The sequence below is a fragment of the Hylobates moloch genome, unplaced genomic scaffold (genome assembly GCF_009828535.3).
Source record: "Hylobates moloch isolate HMO894 unplaced genomic scaffold, HMol_V3 SCAFFOLD_11, whole genome shotgun sequence".
Classification (NCBI taxonomy): domain Eukaryota; kingdom Metazoa; phylum Chordata; class Mammalia; order Primates; family Hylobatidae; genus Hylobates; species Hylobates moloch.
In genome coordinates this window covers 89,714,725-89,728,415 of record NW_026652286.1, presented here as the reverse complement: position 1 = coordinate 89,728,415, position 13,691 = coordinate 89,714,725, and the positions used below count along the sequence as shown (strand labels likewise).

The 13,691-nt window shown below is 39.8% G+C and overlaps 1 protein-coding gene and 1 long non-coding RNA gene across 12 annotated transcripts in view; both read left to right on the top strand.

The window, feature by feature from the left end:
• The window catches only part of SIK3 (SIK family kinase 3), a 269,595-nt gene that overhangs the window by 145,568 nt on the left and 110,336 nt on the right, over positions 1–13,691 (top strand). The window lies entirely within an intron of this gene.
• LOC131384610 (uncharacterized) lies at positions 47–13,660 on the top strand. Its single transcript, XR_009215626.1, has 2 exons — positions 47–454; positions 13,351–13,660. It is a non-coding gene; the product is annotated as an uncharacterized LOC131384610 (long non-coding RNA).

Below are 13,691 nucleotides of genomic sequence, written 5' to 3'. Positions count from 1 at the left end.
TCTACTCAGCCCCCACTTGTGGAACTTGATCAGGTATGCCGAGAATACTAGGACCCAGATCACTCTTGCCTTGGGTCTTAAGACAGTGGTTTCACTGTCTTTTGCTGCTAGGAGAGGCAAGCTGAGAGGACCCCAGGCTGCTGTCCTCCCCTGCTCTCCATTCACCAAACTCTCAGTTCCTAGAGTGGGAGTGTCACTCAGAGAAGTTTGCTATTGTCCCCAACCCCAGCTCCAGAGCCCTAACTCTGAGATTTTTACCTGTGGAGAAAAACAAACCGTAAAACAGCTCCTATAATTTTTTCCCAAAGGAACTGACTTCATTTGCAACAGGAAGTGAAGAAGTTCAAACCTGATTGTACTCTCAAGAACAGTAGAGGGAAAAGAAAAAAGAAAAAGAACAATGTAGGTTGTGGTAAAGGGCATTTGAGAAGAGATTCATGAAACAGGCCAAATGGTAGGTTTGCTAGTTCGCAGGAGAGAACCAATGAATTAATTTAGAAAGAGCTTTTCTGGGGTTAGAATAAAAATAAATCACTGGCTGGGTGCACACCTGTAATTCTAGCTATTCAGGCAGGAGGATGGCTTGAGCCTAGGAGTCGGAGGTCAGCATAGGCAACATAGGGAGACCCTGTCTTAAATAAAAACACAAATAAAACAAAACACTGATGGCAAAAATTATTTCTTCAAAGGAACCAGAATTTGATTGTATTGTTTGTAGATCAATTTGTGCCCCAGGGCATTATTCAAAACAAAAGGGCAATCAGCCAGCAATTAGTGGAGTTGAATGGCTGGGTATGGTCAGTAAATGAGAGGAAGAAAGTCCTAGCAAAAACACTGTGATCCCAAGGTAACTAACTGTAGGCATACCGAAGCTGTTTGTTCCAGAGGAATCACATTAGAGGCTGAACACTGTAAATATGGAGAAATAAACTTCACTAGAAGAATCTAGCCTTTAGCTGGGCATGGTGGCATGCACCTGTAGTCATAGCTCCTTAGGTTATTGATATGAGATCTTTCTAACTGTGGGCATTTTATAGCTATAAATTTCCCTCTGAGCAAGCTTTGGCTGCATATCATGAGTTTTAGTATGCCGTATTTTCATTTCCATTCATTTGAAAGTATTTTCTGAATTCACTTTTTTTTTCTTTTTTTTTTATTATTATACTTTAGGTTTTAGGGTACATGTGCACAATGTGCAGGTTTGTTACATATGTATCCATGTGCCATGTTGATTTCCTGCACCCATTAACTCGTCATTTAGCATTAGGTATATCTCCTAATGCTGTCCCTCCCCCCTCCCCCAACCCCACAACAGTCCCCGGAGTGTGATGTTCCCCTTTCTGTGTCCTTGAGTTCTCATTGTTCAATTCCCACCTATGAGTGAGAACATGTGGTGTTTGGTTTTTTGTCCTTGCGATAGTTTACTGAGAATGATGTTTTCCAGTTTCATCCGTGTCCCTACAAAGGACATGAACTCATCGTTTTTTATGGCTGCATAGTATTCCATGGTGTATATGTGCCACATTTTCTTAATGCAGTCTATCGTTGTTGGACATTTGGATTGGTTCCAACTCTTTGCTATTGTGAATAGTGCCGCAATAAACATACGTGTGCATGTGTCTTTATAGCAGCATGATTTATAGTCCTTTGGGTATATACCCAGTAATGGGATGGCTGGGTCAAATGGTATTTCTAGTTCTAGATCCCTGAGGAATCGCCACACTGACTTCCACAATGGTTGAACTAGTTTACAGTCCCACCAACAGTGTAAAAGTGTTCCTATTTCTCCACATCCTCTCCAGCACCTGTTGTTTCCTGATTTTTTAATGATGGCCATTCTAACTGGTGTGAGATGGTATCTCACTGTGGTTTTGATTTGCATTTCTCTGATGGCCAGTGATGATGAGCATTTTTTCATGTGTTTTTTGGCTGCATAAATGTCTTCTTTGGAGAAGTGTCTGTTCATATCCTTTGCCCACTTTTTGATGGGGTTGTTTGTTTTTTTCTTGTAAATTTGTTTGAGTTCATTGTAGATTCTGGATATTAGCCCTTTGTCAGATGAGTAGGTTGCAAAAATTTTCTCCCATTCTGTAGGTTGCCTGTTCACTCTGATGGTAGTTTCTTTTGCTGTGCAGAAGCTCTTTAGTTTAATGAGATCCCATTTGTCGATTTTGGCTTTTGTTGCCATTGCTTTTGGTGTTTTGAATTCACTTTTGATATCTTATTTATTTCATTATTTATTTAGAAGTGTGTTGTTTAATTTTCACATATTTGTGAATTTCCCAAATGTTTCCTACTATTGATTTCCAATTTCATTCCATTATAGTTGGTTGTTTTTCTATTCTCTATTTCATAATTTCTGCTATAATATTTGTTATTTCCTTCTTTCTGCTTGCTTCAGTTTCAGTTTGTTTTTCCTCTTCTAGTGTCTTGAAGCAAGCAGAAAGAAGGAAATAAAGATTAAAGCAGAAATTATGAAATAGAGAATAGAAAAACAATAGAGGATATCAGTGAAACCAAAAGATGGTTCTTTGAAAAAATCGACAATGTTGACAGATCTTTAGCTAGATTGACAAGAGAGAAGAAAAAAAGAGAAGACTGAAATGACTGAATCAGAAGTGAAAGAAAGGAACATTACTAAAGTTCCTTAAGAAATAAAAATGGGCTGGACGTGGTCACTCACGCCTATAATCCCAACACTTTGGTAAGCTGAGGTAGGAGGATTGCTTTAGCCCAGGAGTTCAGTACCAACATGGACAACATAAGACCTCATTTCTACTAAACATAAAAAATTAGCTGGATGTGGTAGCATGAGCCTGTGGTCCCAGCTACTTAGGAGGCTGAGGCAGGAGGATCACTTGAGCCCAGGATGTCAAGGCTGCAGTGAGCCATGTTCGTGCCAATGCATTTCAGCTTGGGCAACAGAGCAAGACCCTGTCTTAAAAAAATAAAAATGATTATAAGGGAATATTATGAACAACTGTGCATCAACAAATCAGCTGGGCTTGGTGGCTCATGCCTGTAATCCTAGCACTTTGGGGGGCCGAGGTGGGTGGATTGCTTGACCTCAGGAGTTCAAGACCAGCCTGGGCAACATGGTAAAACACCGTCTCTACAAAAAAAATTAGAAAAATTAGCCATGCATGGTGGTGCACACCTGTAGTCCCAACTACTCGAGAGGCGAAGTGGGAGGATCACCTGAGCCTGGGAGGTGGAGGTTGCAGTGAGCTATGATTGCGCCATTGCACTCCAGCCTGGGCAACAGAGTGATACCGTGTCTCAAAAAAAAAAAAAAAAAAGTCAGATAACTTAGATGAAATGGACAAATTCCTAGAAAGATACCAACTGTTGAAACAACTGACTTAAGAAGAAATAGACAATCTGAATAGACTGATATCGAAGTAAAGAGATTGAAGTAGTAATCAAAAAAACTACTCACAAAGAAAAGCCCAGGCCCAGGTGGAGTCACTGCAGAATTCTACCAAACATTTTAAGAACAATTAATAGCAATTCTTTACAACGTCTTCTAGAAAGCAGAAGAGGCAACACTTTCCATTCATTTTATGTGGCCAGAATTACTCTGATGCCAATACCAGACGACAGTACAAGAAAATTAAAGACAATATGGCATGGATGCAAAAATCCTCAGCAAAATAGTTACCACCTGAACCCAGCAACATATAAAAAGAATTATATATTGTGGCCCTGTGGGATATCCCAGGAACAATAAAGATTCTTGGGATTGGCCAGGTGTGGTGGCTAACACCTGTAATCCCAGCACTTTGGGAGGCCGAGGCGGGTGGTTCACCTGAGATCAGGAGTTCAAGACCAGCCTGACCAACATGGTGAAACCCCGTCTCTACTGAAAGTATGAAAAATTAGCCGGACATGGTGGCGGACGCCTGTAATCTACTTGGGAGGCTGAGGCAGGGGAATTGCTTGAACCTGGGAGGTGGAGGTTGCAGTGAGCCGAGATCATGCCACTGCACTCCATCCTGGGCAGCAAGAGCAAAACTCCATCTGAAAAAACAAAACAAAACCAAAAAAAAAAAAAAAGATTCCTGGGATAGATACTAATAGAATACAAAAGAAACATGACCTCTCAATAGATGCCAAAAAATTGACAAAATCCAACATTTCTGGCCGAGTGCAGTGGCTCACACCTGTAATCCCAGTACTTTGGGAGGCCAAGGCAGGTGGATCACCTGAGGGCAGGAGTTTGAGACCAGCCTGGCCAATGTGGGAAAACTCTGTCTCTATTAAAAATACAAAAATTAGCTAGGTATGGTGGTGCACACCTGTAATCCTAGCTACTCTGGAGGCTGAGGCACGAGAATCGCCTGAATCTGGGAGGCAGAGGTTGCAGTGAGCGGAGATCGCGCTGTTGCACTCCAGCCTGGGTGACAGAGTGAGACTTTGTCTCAAAATAAATAAATAAATAAATAAATAAATAAATCCAACATTCTTTCATGCATATATACACACAACACACACACACACACCCACACGCACGCACTATCCGCCCGCCCATCTCCCGTGCATAAGTAAATTGCATCCAACACTCTTTCATGATAAAAACGGCCATCAACCTAGAAATAGAAGATAATTTCATCAACCGCGTAAAGGATCTCTGTGAAAAACCCACAGCTAACATAATACTTAATGTGAAAAATTGAATGTTTTCCCACTCGGATCAGAAACAAAAGGTTTAATTTCTTGCCCCTTGTATCCAAGCATTGTACTGGCGGTTCTAGCCACAACTATTAGGCAAGGAAAAGATTTTAAAGGCATCTGAATTAGCAAGGAAGTAAAACCAACTCTTTTCAGAGATGACATGATATTATATATAGAAAATCCTAAATAATCTATTAAGAAACTGTTAGTACTAATAAGTGAGTTCTGCAGATTTGCAGGGTACAAGATTAATATACAGAAATCAATTGTATTTCTATACCCTTGCAATGTATAATATTATCCAAAAAAGATGGAAACAATTCAATTTACAATAGCATCAATAAGAATAAAATTCTTAGGAATAAATTTAACAAAAGTGCAGAACTTATACTCTGGAGAGTATTAAGAAGTATAAAAACAACATTGAAAAAAACTTAAGAAGATCTAAATGATTTGAAAAACATTCCATGTACATGGATTGTAAGAGTTAACATTGTTAAGATGGCAATATTGATTTCCAGATTCAGCGCAATCCCCATCAGAATTTAAGCTAACTTTCTTGTAGAGATTGACAACCTGATTCTAAAATTTGTATGGCATTGCAAGGGACACAACATAGCCAAAACAGTCTTGAAAAAGACTGGGGTGATTCAGCCATAAGAAACTGGAAGAGACAAAGAACAGATTCTTCTTTCAACACAGAGTTTCTCTCTTGTTGCCCAGGCTGGAGTACAATGGTGTGATCTCAGCTCACTGCAACCTCTGCCTTACGAGTTCAAGTGATTCTCCTGCCTCAGCCTCCTGAGTAGCTGGGATTACAGGCACGTGCCACCATGCCCAGCTAATTTTTGTATTATTAGTAGAGACGGGGTTTTACCATGTTGTCCTGGCTGGTCTGGAACTCCTGACCTCAGGTGATCCACCCACCTCAGCCTCCCAAAGTGCTGGGATTACAGGCGTGAGCCACCCTGTGCCTGGCCTCCTCTAGGGTTTCTAAATAGAGCACGGTTCTGCTTTTGGACTTTTTGCTTCCAGAACTGTGAGTGAGTAAATTCCACGTGTTTTAAGCTACCCAATTTGTGCTAATTTGTTATGGCACCCCTACTAAACTGATACATATAAGGACAGGATATTGGCACAATTTCAGGCTATCTCCCCATGAAACCCTAATCACTTATAAAGGGGAAAAGCACTTATATGATGGAGGATCTGACCAACCTCAGTGAGATCAAGTGATCTATGAACATCACATGTGGTATGAAGGATTCAAAGCAGTAATGCAAGAACTGCATCTTGGAATACTTGCAGGAATTAACTAGGGAGAGCAAGGTATTTCAGACGTGCTATAGCATGTTCAACGTATTTGGAGATGAGAGATAGCATGGCATATTCCATATTCCTTAAGAGGTTTAGTATGGTTAAATACAAGGTGTATGTGAGAAAATGGCGAAAAATGAGGCTGGTAATACAGGGAAGGGTCAGTAGTGAAGGACTTTATGTGACTTATTCGACTTGGCCAAAGCCCCCTTTGTACCCTCTTACTGTACTATAGCCTTTCTTAATAGTATTTATATCAGTTATGGTTTTACATTTAATTTTATCTTTATTTAATGGTATCTCTGTCCCACTAGACATCAAAATTCACAAGTTTAGGGACTGTGTTTGTTTTGCCCACTGTTGCATCCCCATGTCTATTTTTGTTCTCTAGTTCTTACTGTTGGACTGAAGTACTTGCTGCTGGAAAAGATCAGTAAATGTTTATTGAATGAATGAATGAGTGAGTGAGTGAATGAATGAATGAGGACCTGAACTTTACCCTGAATTATTACCATACATTCTGGAGGAAGGATTGTGATGGGGCATACCAAGACCTGTTAGGAAACTGCACAGCAAACCATTTGAGAATTAAACAGATTGATCAGCAGAGGATGAGTGGCCAGCTGGCTTGGCCACTTAGCTATGTAGACATGGGGATGACTTCAAGGAAGCCAGGCTAAAAAATAAAAAGAAGAATTTAAACAACAGTTTAGCAGAGAAATCAACAGTGGCACACCGTGGTAAGTTAGATTCTAAAATTATTTGCTGGAAGGTTACTAAAAAACAGAAAAAAAACCATTAATGACAATAATAATCTGCAGGGGGTAAATCGTAGTCCAGAATTGGTATAGTATGTGATGTATTATACCAATTTTCTAAAAAAATTATGGTATGTTAAAGAAAAATACCCAGGGACCTGTAATCCATAGTCAGAATGAAAAGCAGTCAATAGAAACTGTCTCTGAGTGGCCAAGATGTTAAATTTAGTGAAAACGTCATAGTAGTTATAAATATGTTGAACAGTTAAAGGAGATCGTGTCTAAATAACTAAAGGAAAATATGGTGACAATGATTTAACAAATAGATAAGGTATAATAGGAACTATAAAAAAAAGAACAAAATAGAAAATCTAGAGTTGAAAAGTAAATGAGAAATGCACTAGATGAGTTCAACAGAAGATTTGAAATGGCAGAAGATACAACCAATAAAGTTGAAGAAATATTTTTTTAAAAATTCACTCTGGCTCATGCCTATAACCCTAGCAGTTTGGGAGGTTGAGGGCAGGAGGATCAGTTGAGCCTAGGAGTTTGAGAGCAGCCCTGGCAACATAGCAAGACCCTGTCTCTACCAAAAAAAAAAAAAAAAAATAGCCTGATATGGTGGTGCATGCCTGTAGTCCCAGCTACTTGGGAAGCTGAGACAGGAGGATCGCTTGAGCCCAGGACTTTGGTGCTACTGTGAGCTATGATCGTGTGACTATTCTCCAGCCTGGGCAACAGAATGAGACCCTGTCTCAAAAAAAAGAAAAAAAAGGAAAAGTAATTCAATCTGAAGAACAGAGAGAAAACCATTGAAGAAAAATAATTAAGAGCCTTGGAGATCTGTGGGACAAGATCAAACATACCAATATATTTGTAATAGAAAGCCCAGAAGAAGAGGAGATAGAGAAAGGGAAAGAACAAATACCTGAAATTGCAATGACCAAGAACTTCCATCATATATGGTAAAACATTAATCTTCAGTTTCAAGAAGCTCCATATATCTCACATAGGACAAACACAAAGAGATCCACATCTAGATCTAAAACACAAATCTTTGTCGAAGTGCCAAAAGCCAGAGACAAAGAACCTTGAAAACAGCGGGAGAAAACATACTTCATCACATACAGGGTAACAACAATATGATTTTCAGCTGACTTCTCATCAGAGGGGAAAAAAAAAGACTGGAAGACAGCCAGTGGATTGATACATTTAAAGTACTGAAATAAAAACAAGAAAATCCTGTGAAATAAAAAATTCTTTATGGATGAAGACAAAATAAATATGTTCACAAATAACCAAATACTGAGATAATTTATTGTTATCAGATCTATGCAGGACATATGAAAGAGGTGCTCAGGCTGAAAGCAAATGATAACAAATGGTAATTGCTATCCACAGGGGTAAGTGAAGAAAACGGAAATGGCGAATATGTAGGGAAAAGTAAAAGACTATGTAAATACATATATTTTTATTTTCTTGTCTTAATTTCTTTAAATGATATAAAATTGATTAAAGAGGTAATCACAAGACTTTATATTTGGATTTCTTTTTTTGAGATGGAATTTTGCACTTATTACCCAGGCTGGAGTGTAATGGCGCAATCTCGGCTCGCTGCAACCTCCACCTCCCGGGTTCAAGTGATTCTCCTGCCTCAGCCTCCCGACTAGCTGGGATTATAGGTGCCTGCCACCACGCCCAGCTAATTTTTTGTATTTTTAGTAGAGATGGGGTTTTACCATGTTGACCAGACTGGTCTCGAACTCCTGACCTCAGGTGACCTGCTTGTGTCAGCCTCCCAAAGTGTTGGGATTACAGGCATGAGCCACCACGCCCCGCTTTGTATTTGGGTTTTTAACATATACAGATGTACCATCATGGCACAAAGGAGCCATGAGGAAATGGAGTCATGTTGGAGTAAAGTTGCTATACTTTATCTGAATCTAATCAGTATTTATCTGAAGTAGATCATCATCAATTAAGGTGGATATTGTAATCCCTAGAGCAACTACTAGGCTGAAGGTAGAAAAAGGCTTTTGGGAAACAGGTATGATGAGAAGGCCTGAGAGAGAAGTAGTAGCTAGAGCAGGACTTGGCTGAGTGAGTGCTGTCTTTTTATTGTATATTTGACTTAAGCCTGGAATTTATGTTGAGGGAAAAGAACCAGCAGAACCAGAGGAAATGTAGATATAAAGAAGAGAGTGAGATTGAGTGGTGCATACCTGAAGGAGATACAAGGGGCTACATTTTATTTTATTTTGTTTATTTTATCTTTTTTGTTTTTTTTCTTTGAGACAGGGTCTCGCTTTGTCGCCCATACTGGAATGCAGTTGTGCAATCTTGGCTCACTGCCACCTCCGACTCCCAAGTTGAAGTGATTCTTGTGCCTCAGCCTCCCAAGTAGCTGAGATTACAGGTGCACGCCACCATGCCTAGCTAATTTTTGTATTTTTGGTAGAAACGAGGTTTCGCCATGTTGCCCAGGCTGGTCTCAAACTCCTGAGCTGAAGTGATCGCCCACCTCGGCCTCCCAAAGTGCTGGGATTATAGGCATGAGCTGCTGTGCCCAGCCAAGGGACTACATTTTAGTGAATTGGTGGGAGGATTAGTCTTGGGTCAGACAGGAAGAAGGTGAGGATAGAGTTGCAGGCTGATAAATTCGTAGAAGTATTTGTGTGAGATTGAAGTTTGGGAGATTGAAGTTTAGAGTTTGACCACCTAGTGCAGTTATGTGTTGCTTAATGACAGATGCATTCTGAGAAATGCATCATTAGGCAATTTCATCATAGTACCAACATCCTAGAGTATACTTATACAAACCTAGATAGTATAGCCAACTAAACACCTAAGCTACGTGGTATATCCTGTTGCTCCTAGACTACAAACTTGTACAGCATATTATTGTACTGAGCGCTATAGGCAGTTGTAGCACAGTGGTATTTATGTATCTAAACATAGAAAAGGCACATTAAAAATATGTTATAAAGGATCAAGAACAGTATACCTGTATTGGGCACTTGCCATGAATGAAACTTGTGGGACTGGAAGTTCCTCTGGGTGAGTCAGTGCCGAGTGGATGTGAAGGCCTAGGACATTACTATTCACTACTGTAGACTTTATAAACACCATAAACTTAGGCTACACTAAATTTATATATTTTTTAAAAAGCAACTGTGCCATGATGTGACGACAGCTATGACATCACTAGACAATAGGAACTTTTCAGCTTTATTATAATCGTATAGGAATACCATCGTCATGTATGCAGTCTGGCATTGACCAGAATGTCATTAGGTAGGCAGTGCATGACGGCACTATTTTTGGAGACTCTGGAAAACTATTTGTGTGATGAAATGTTTTGAAATAGCTGCCAAAGGAAATTGAAGAAGGAGGTAGAACACCCCAAATCAAAAAATTGAAATCTAAAGTGCTAAAAAATCTAAAGGTTTTTGAGTGCTGACATGTTTAAAGGAAATGCTCATTGGAACATTAAGGATTTTGGATTTTTGGATTTGGGATGCTCAGCCAGTAAGCATAATGCACATATTCTAAAATCTGAAAAAATCTGAAATCCAAAATACTTCTGGTCCTAAGCATTTAGGATAAGGGATGTTCAACATGGAGGGGAGAAGTTGGAGGGCAGCATGAAGAGTCTAGCAATTATTGGATAGCTTGTATTTGTTGGGACTGCACTTATGGCTTATTTTATGGGTTGTTTTAGTTGTATTTAACACGGTTGGATCGATCCTGTTTTTCAAGGTTGCTTGAAGTGATGAATCATGGCCCCTGGAAGTTTCTGCCCCAGATGTAAGGGGAATCAGCTGGAAACTTGATCGTAGTGTTGTTGGCAGATTAAGAAACCAGCAGTTTTAGATAGTTCGCTGTGTGATTCCATACTCAGTTTCAGGGTTGCTGAAAGAGTTGTAGCAGCCCTTACCCTCTGTTGTGGTCACAGAGTGACCATGAGTGAACCTGTGGCCACTAAAAGTTTGATCCACTGTTTAGATTATAGTGAGTCATAGAAAGGCTTTCAGCAAGAGCCAGGACACAGTCTGATATGTTTTAGAAAAGGCACTTTGGTGGCAGTGTGAGGATGGATTAGCGGGAGGCTAGCCTAGAGTCTGGGAGAACAGCGAGGAGGCTATTGCAAGAAAACAGGCAAGCCTGGAGAGAATCTTACAAGCTGTGACAATGGGGACAGAGAAAATGGATTCTAGATTTGGTTAAACACAGCAACATTATTAGTGGTTAAGAATATGGGTAGAATCAAATCATTTTGAGTCAAAGCTTAACTCCATCACTTACTACCTTTTTAACCTTAGATAAGCTATTTAGCTTCTCTGTCTTAGTGTCCTCATCTTTAAAATGAAGATGATGATGATGCTAATAAGAATAATAACAATAATACCACCTATCTCAGAGGGTTGTTGTGAAGATTATGTGAACGTGTGTGGAATGCTTAGTGCATGCAACAACATGTAAATCATGTTCATAGCAGCGTTCCTTATAATAGCTAAAAACTTGATACAAGCCAAATATTTATGAGCTGATGAATGGCTAAAGGAAACGTAGCATATCCATACAATGAATTATTATTCAGCGATAAAAAGGAATGAAGTACTGTTACATGCTACACCACAGATGAACCTAGGAAACATTATGCTAAGTGAAAGAAGCCAGACCTGTGCCCAGGTCAACGAAAGGCCATTATTGCATGATTCCTTTTTTGTTTGTTTGTTTGTTTTTTGAGAGCGAGTCTCACTCTGTTGCCAGGCTGGAGTGCAGTGGCGTGATCTCGACTCACTGCAACCTCCACCTCCTGAGTTCAAGTGATTCTCCTGCTTCAGCTTCCCGAGTAGCTGGGACTACAGGTGCCCACCACCATGCCCAGCTAATTTTTGTATTTTTAGTAGAGACAGGGTTTCGCCATGTTGGCCAGGATGGTCTCGATATCTTGACCTCATGATCTGGCTGCCTTGGCCTCCCAAAGTGTTGGGATTACAGGAGTGAGCCACCATGCCCGGCCCGTGTGATTCCATTTTTATTAAATGTCCTTAAAAGGCTAATCTATAGAGACAGAAAGCAGATGCATGCTAGCCAGGGGATAGGGTGGGCAGAACTAGGACTAAATGCTAATTGGTACGGGGTTTCTTTTTGGAGTGATGAAGTATTGTAGAATTAGTAGTGATGGCTGCACAACATAGTTAATGTATTGAAATCACTGAAGTGTCTGCTTTAAAATGGTAAGTTTCTTGTTCAGAAATGGATGAGAGGGAAAAAATAAAGTAAAATGGTGACTTTTATGTGATGTGAATTATATCTCAGTTGAAACAATTTAAAAAATATAAAAATGCCTGGAATATTGTCTGGCACATAGTAAACTCTCATTACTAGCTATTATTATTTAAGGAGTGTTGGCTGAGCACTGTGGTTCACGCCTGTGATCCAGGCACTTTGGGAGGCTAAGCTGGGAGGATCATTTGAGGCCAGGAGTTTGAGACTAGCCTGGGCAACATAGCGAGACCCCCATCTCTACAATAATAAATAAATAGAATAAAGAAGTCTAATATTACAAGATTTAGTAATAGACTGAATGTAGTAGCTGAAAGAGCTTAGGCGTCCTAGTCCAGAGTTTGGCAAACATTTTTTTTGTAAAGGCCCAGAGAGTAAATATTCTAGATCTCTGTGCAAAGCTACTCAACTTTGATTGCAAAAAACAAAACAAAACAAAACAAAAAAACAAAAATTTTGCAAAAGCAGCCGTACACAATATATAAACAAATGTTGTGAGGCCAGGCATGGTGGCTCACACCTGTAATCCTAGCACTTTGGGAGGCCGAGGCGGGCGCATCACCTGAGGTCAGGAGTTTGAGACAGCCTGGCCAACATGGTGAAGCCCTGTCTATACTAAAAATACAAAAATTAGCCGGGCATGGTGGTGGGCGCCTGTAATACCAGCTATTTGGGAGGCCGAGACAGGAGAATCGCTTGAATCCAGGGGGCAGAGGTTGCAGTGAGCAGAGATTGCGCCACTGCACTCCAGCCTGGGATATGGAGCAAGATCCTATCTCAAAAAAAAAAAAAAAAAAGTGGCTATGTTCCAGCGAAAGCTTATTTACAAAAAGAGGCAGCACTCTGTGAAATATACTAAAACCTACAAAATGTTGTACTTTAAAATGGCAAACTTAGGGCATATGAATTGTATTTAAATAAAGATCTTTCAAATAATCAGACAGTAGACTGCATTTGGCCCATGGGCTGTAGTTTCCCTTTTCATTGTCTAGGATAACTCTCCATTTTCTCTCTTGGGTTATTGGATTGATCACGGTGCTGCTATCAGAGATGGGAAATTAAAGGAGGAATAGAAGGTTTAAGAATGAGAAATGAAAAATTTAGTGGGATGTATGGATGGGGAATGAGAATGGCATATAGCATTTTATGTGGGATATTCAGCTACTGATATATAGGAAATATTCAGGATATAGTTTTGGAGTTTAGGATAAGCTTGGCTGAACATAAAACATTGTTAGTCACTAACATATAGGTGGCTTTACATATGCCTGATTGATTGATTGCTCACATGGTTGATCTCTGTTTCCAGGTTAACTGATACTGATGACCCAAAGCCCAGACATTAAGGGAGTGTATGAGATCATTCAAGGGCAGTATAGAGAAGAATGAGAAGAGTGAGTGAAGGGGAAAGTCAGAGAATATCCTACAACATGTCAACATGTTCATAGCAGTCAGAGAAAGGAGGCCCAGCAGAAGATACTAAGAAGGAACAGTCCAAACAATAGAAGAATCAGAAGTTGAACATTTATGGAAGTCAAAACTAATTGCTTTAGAAGGAAATAGTCAAGAATTCAGATGCTACAAAGAGGTCAAATAAAGTAAATACTATCAATTTGCAACCAGGACACCATTTTTGACTTTGGCTAGGGA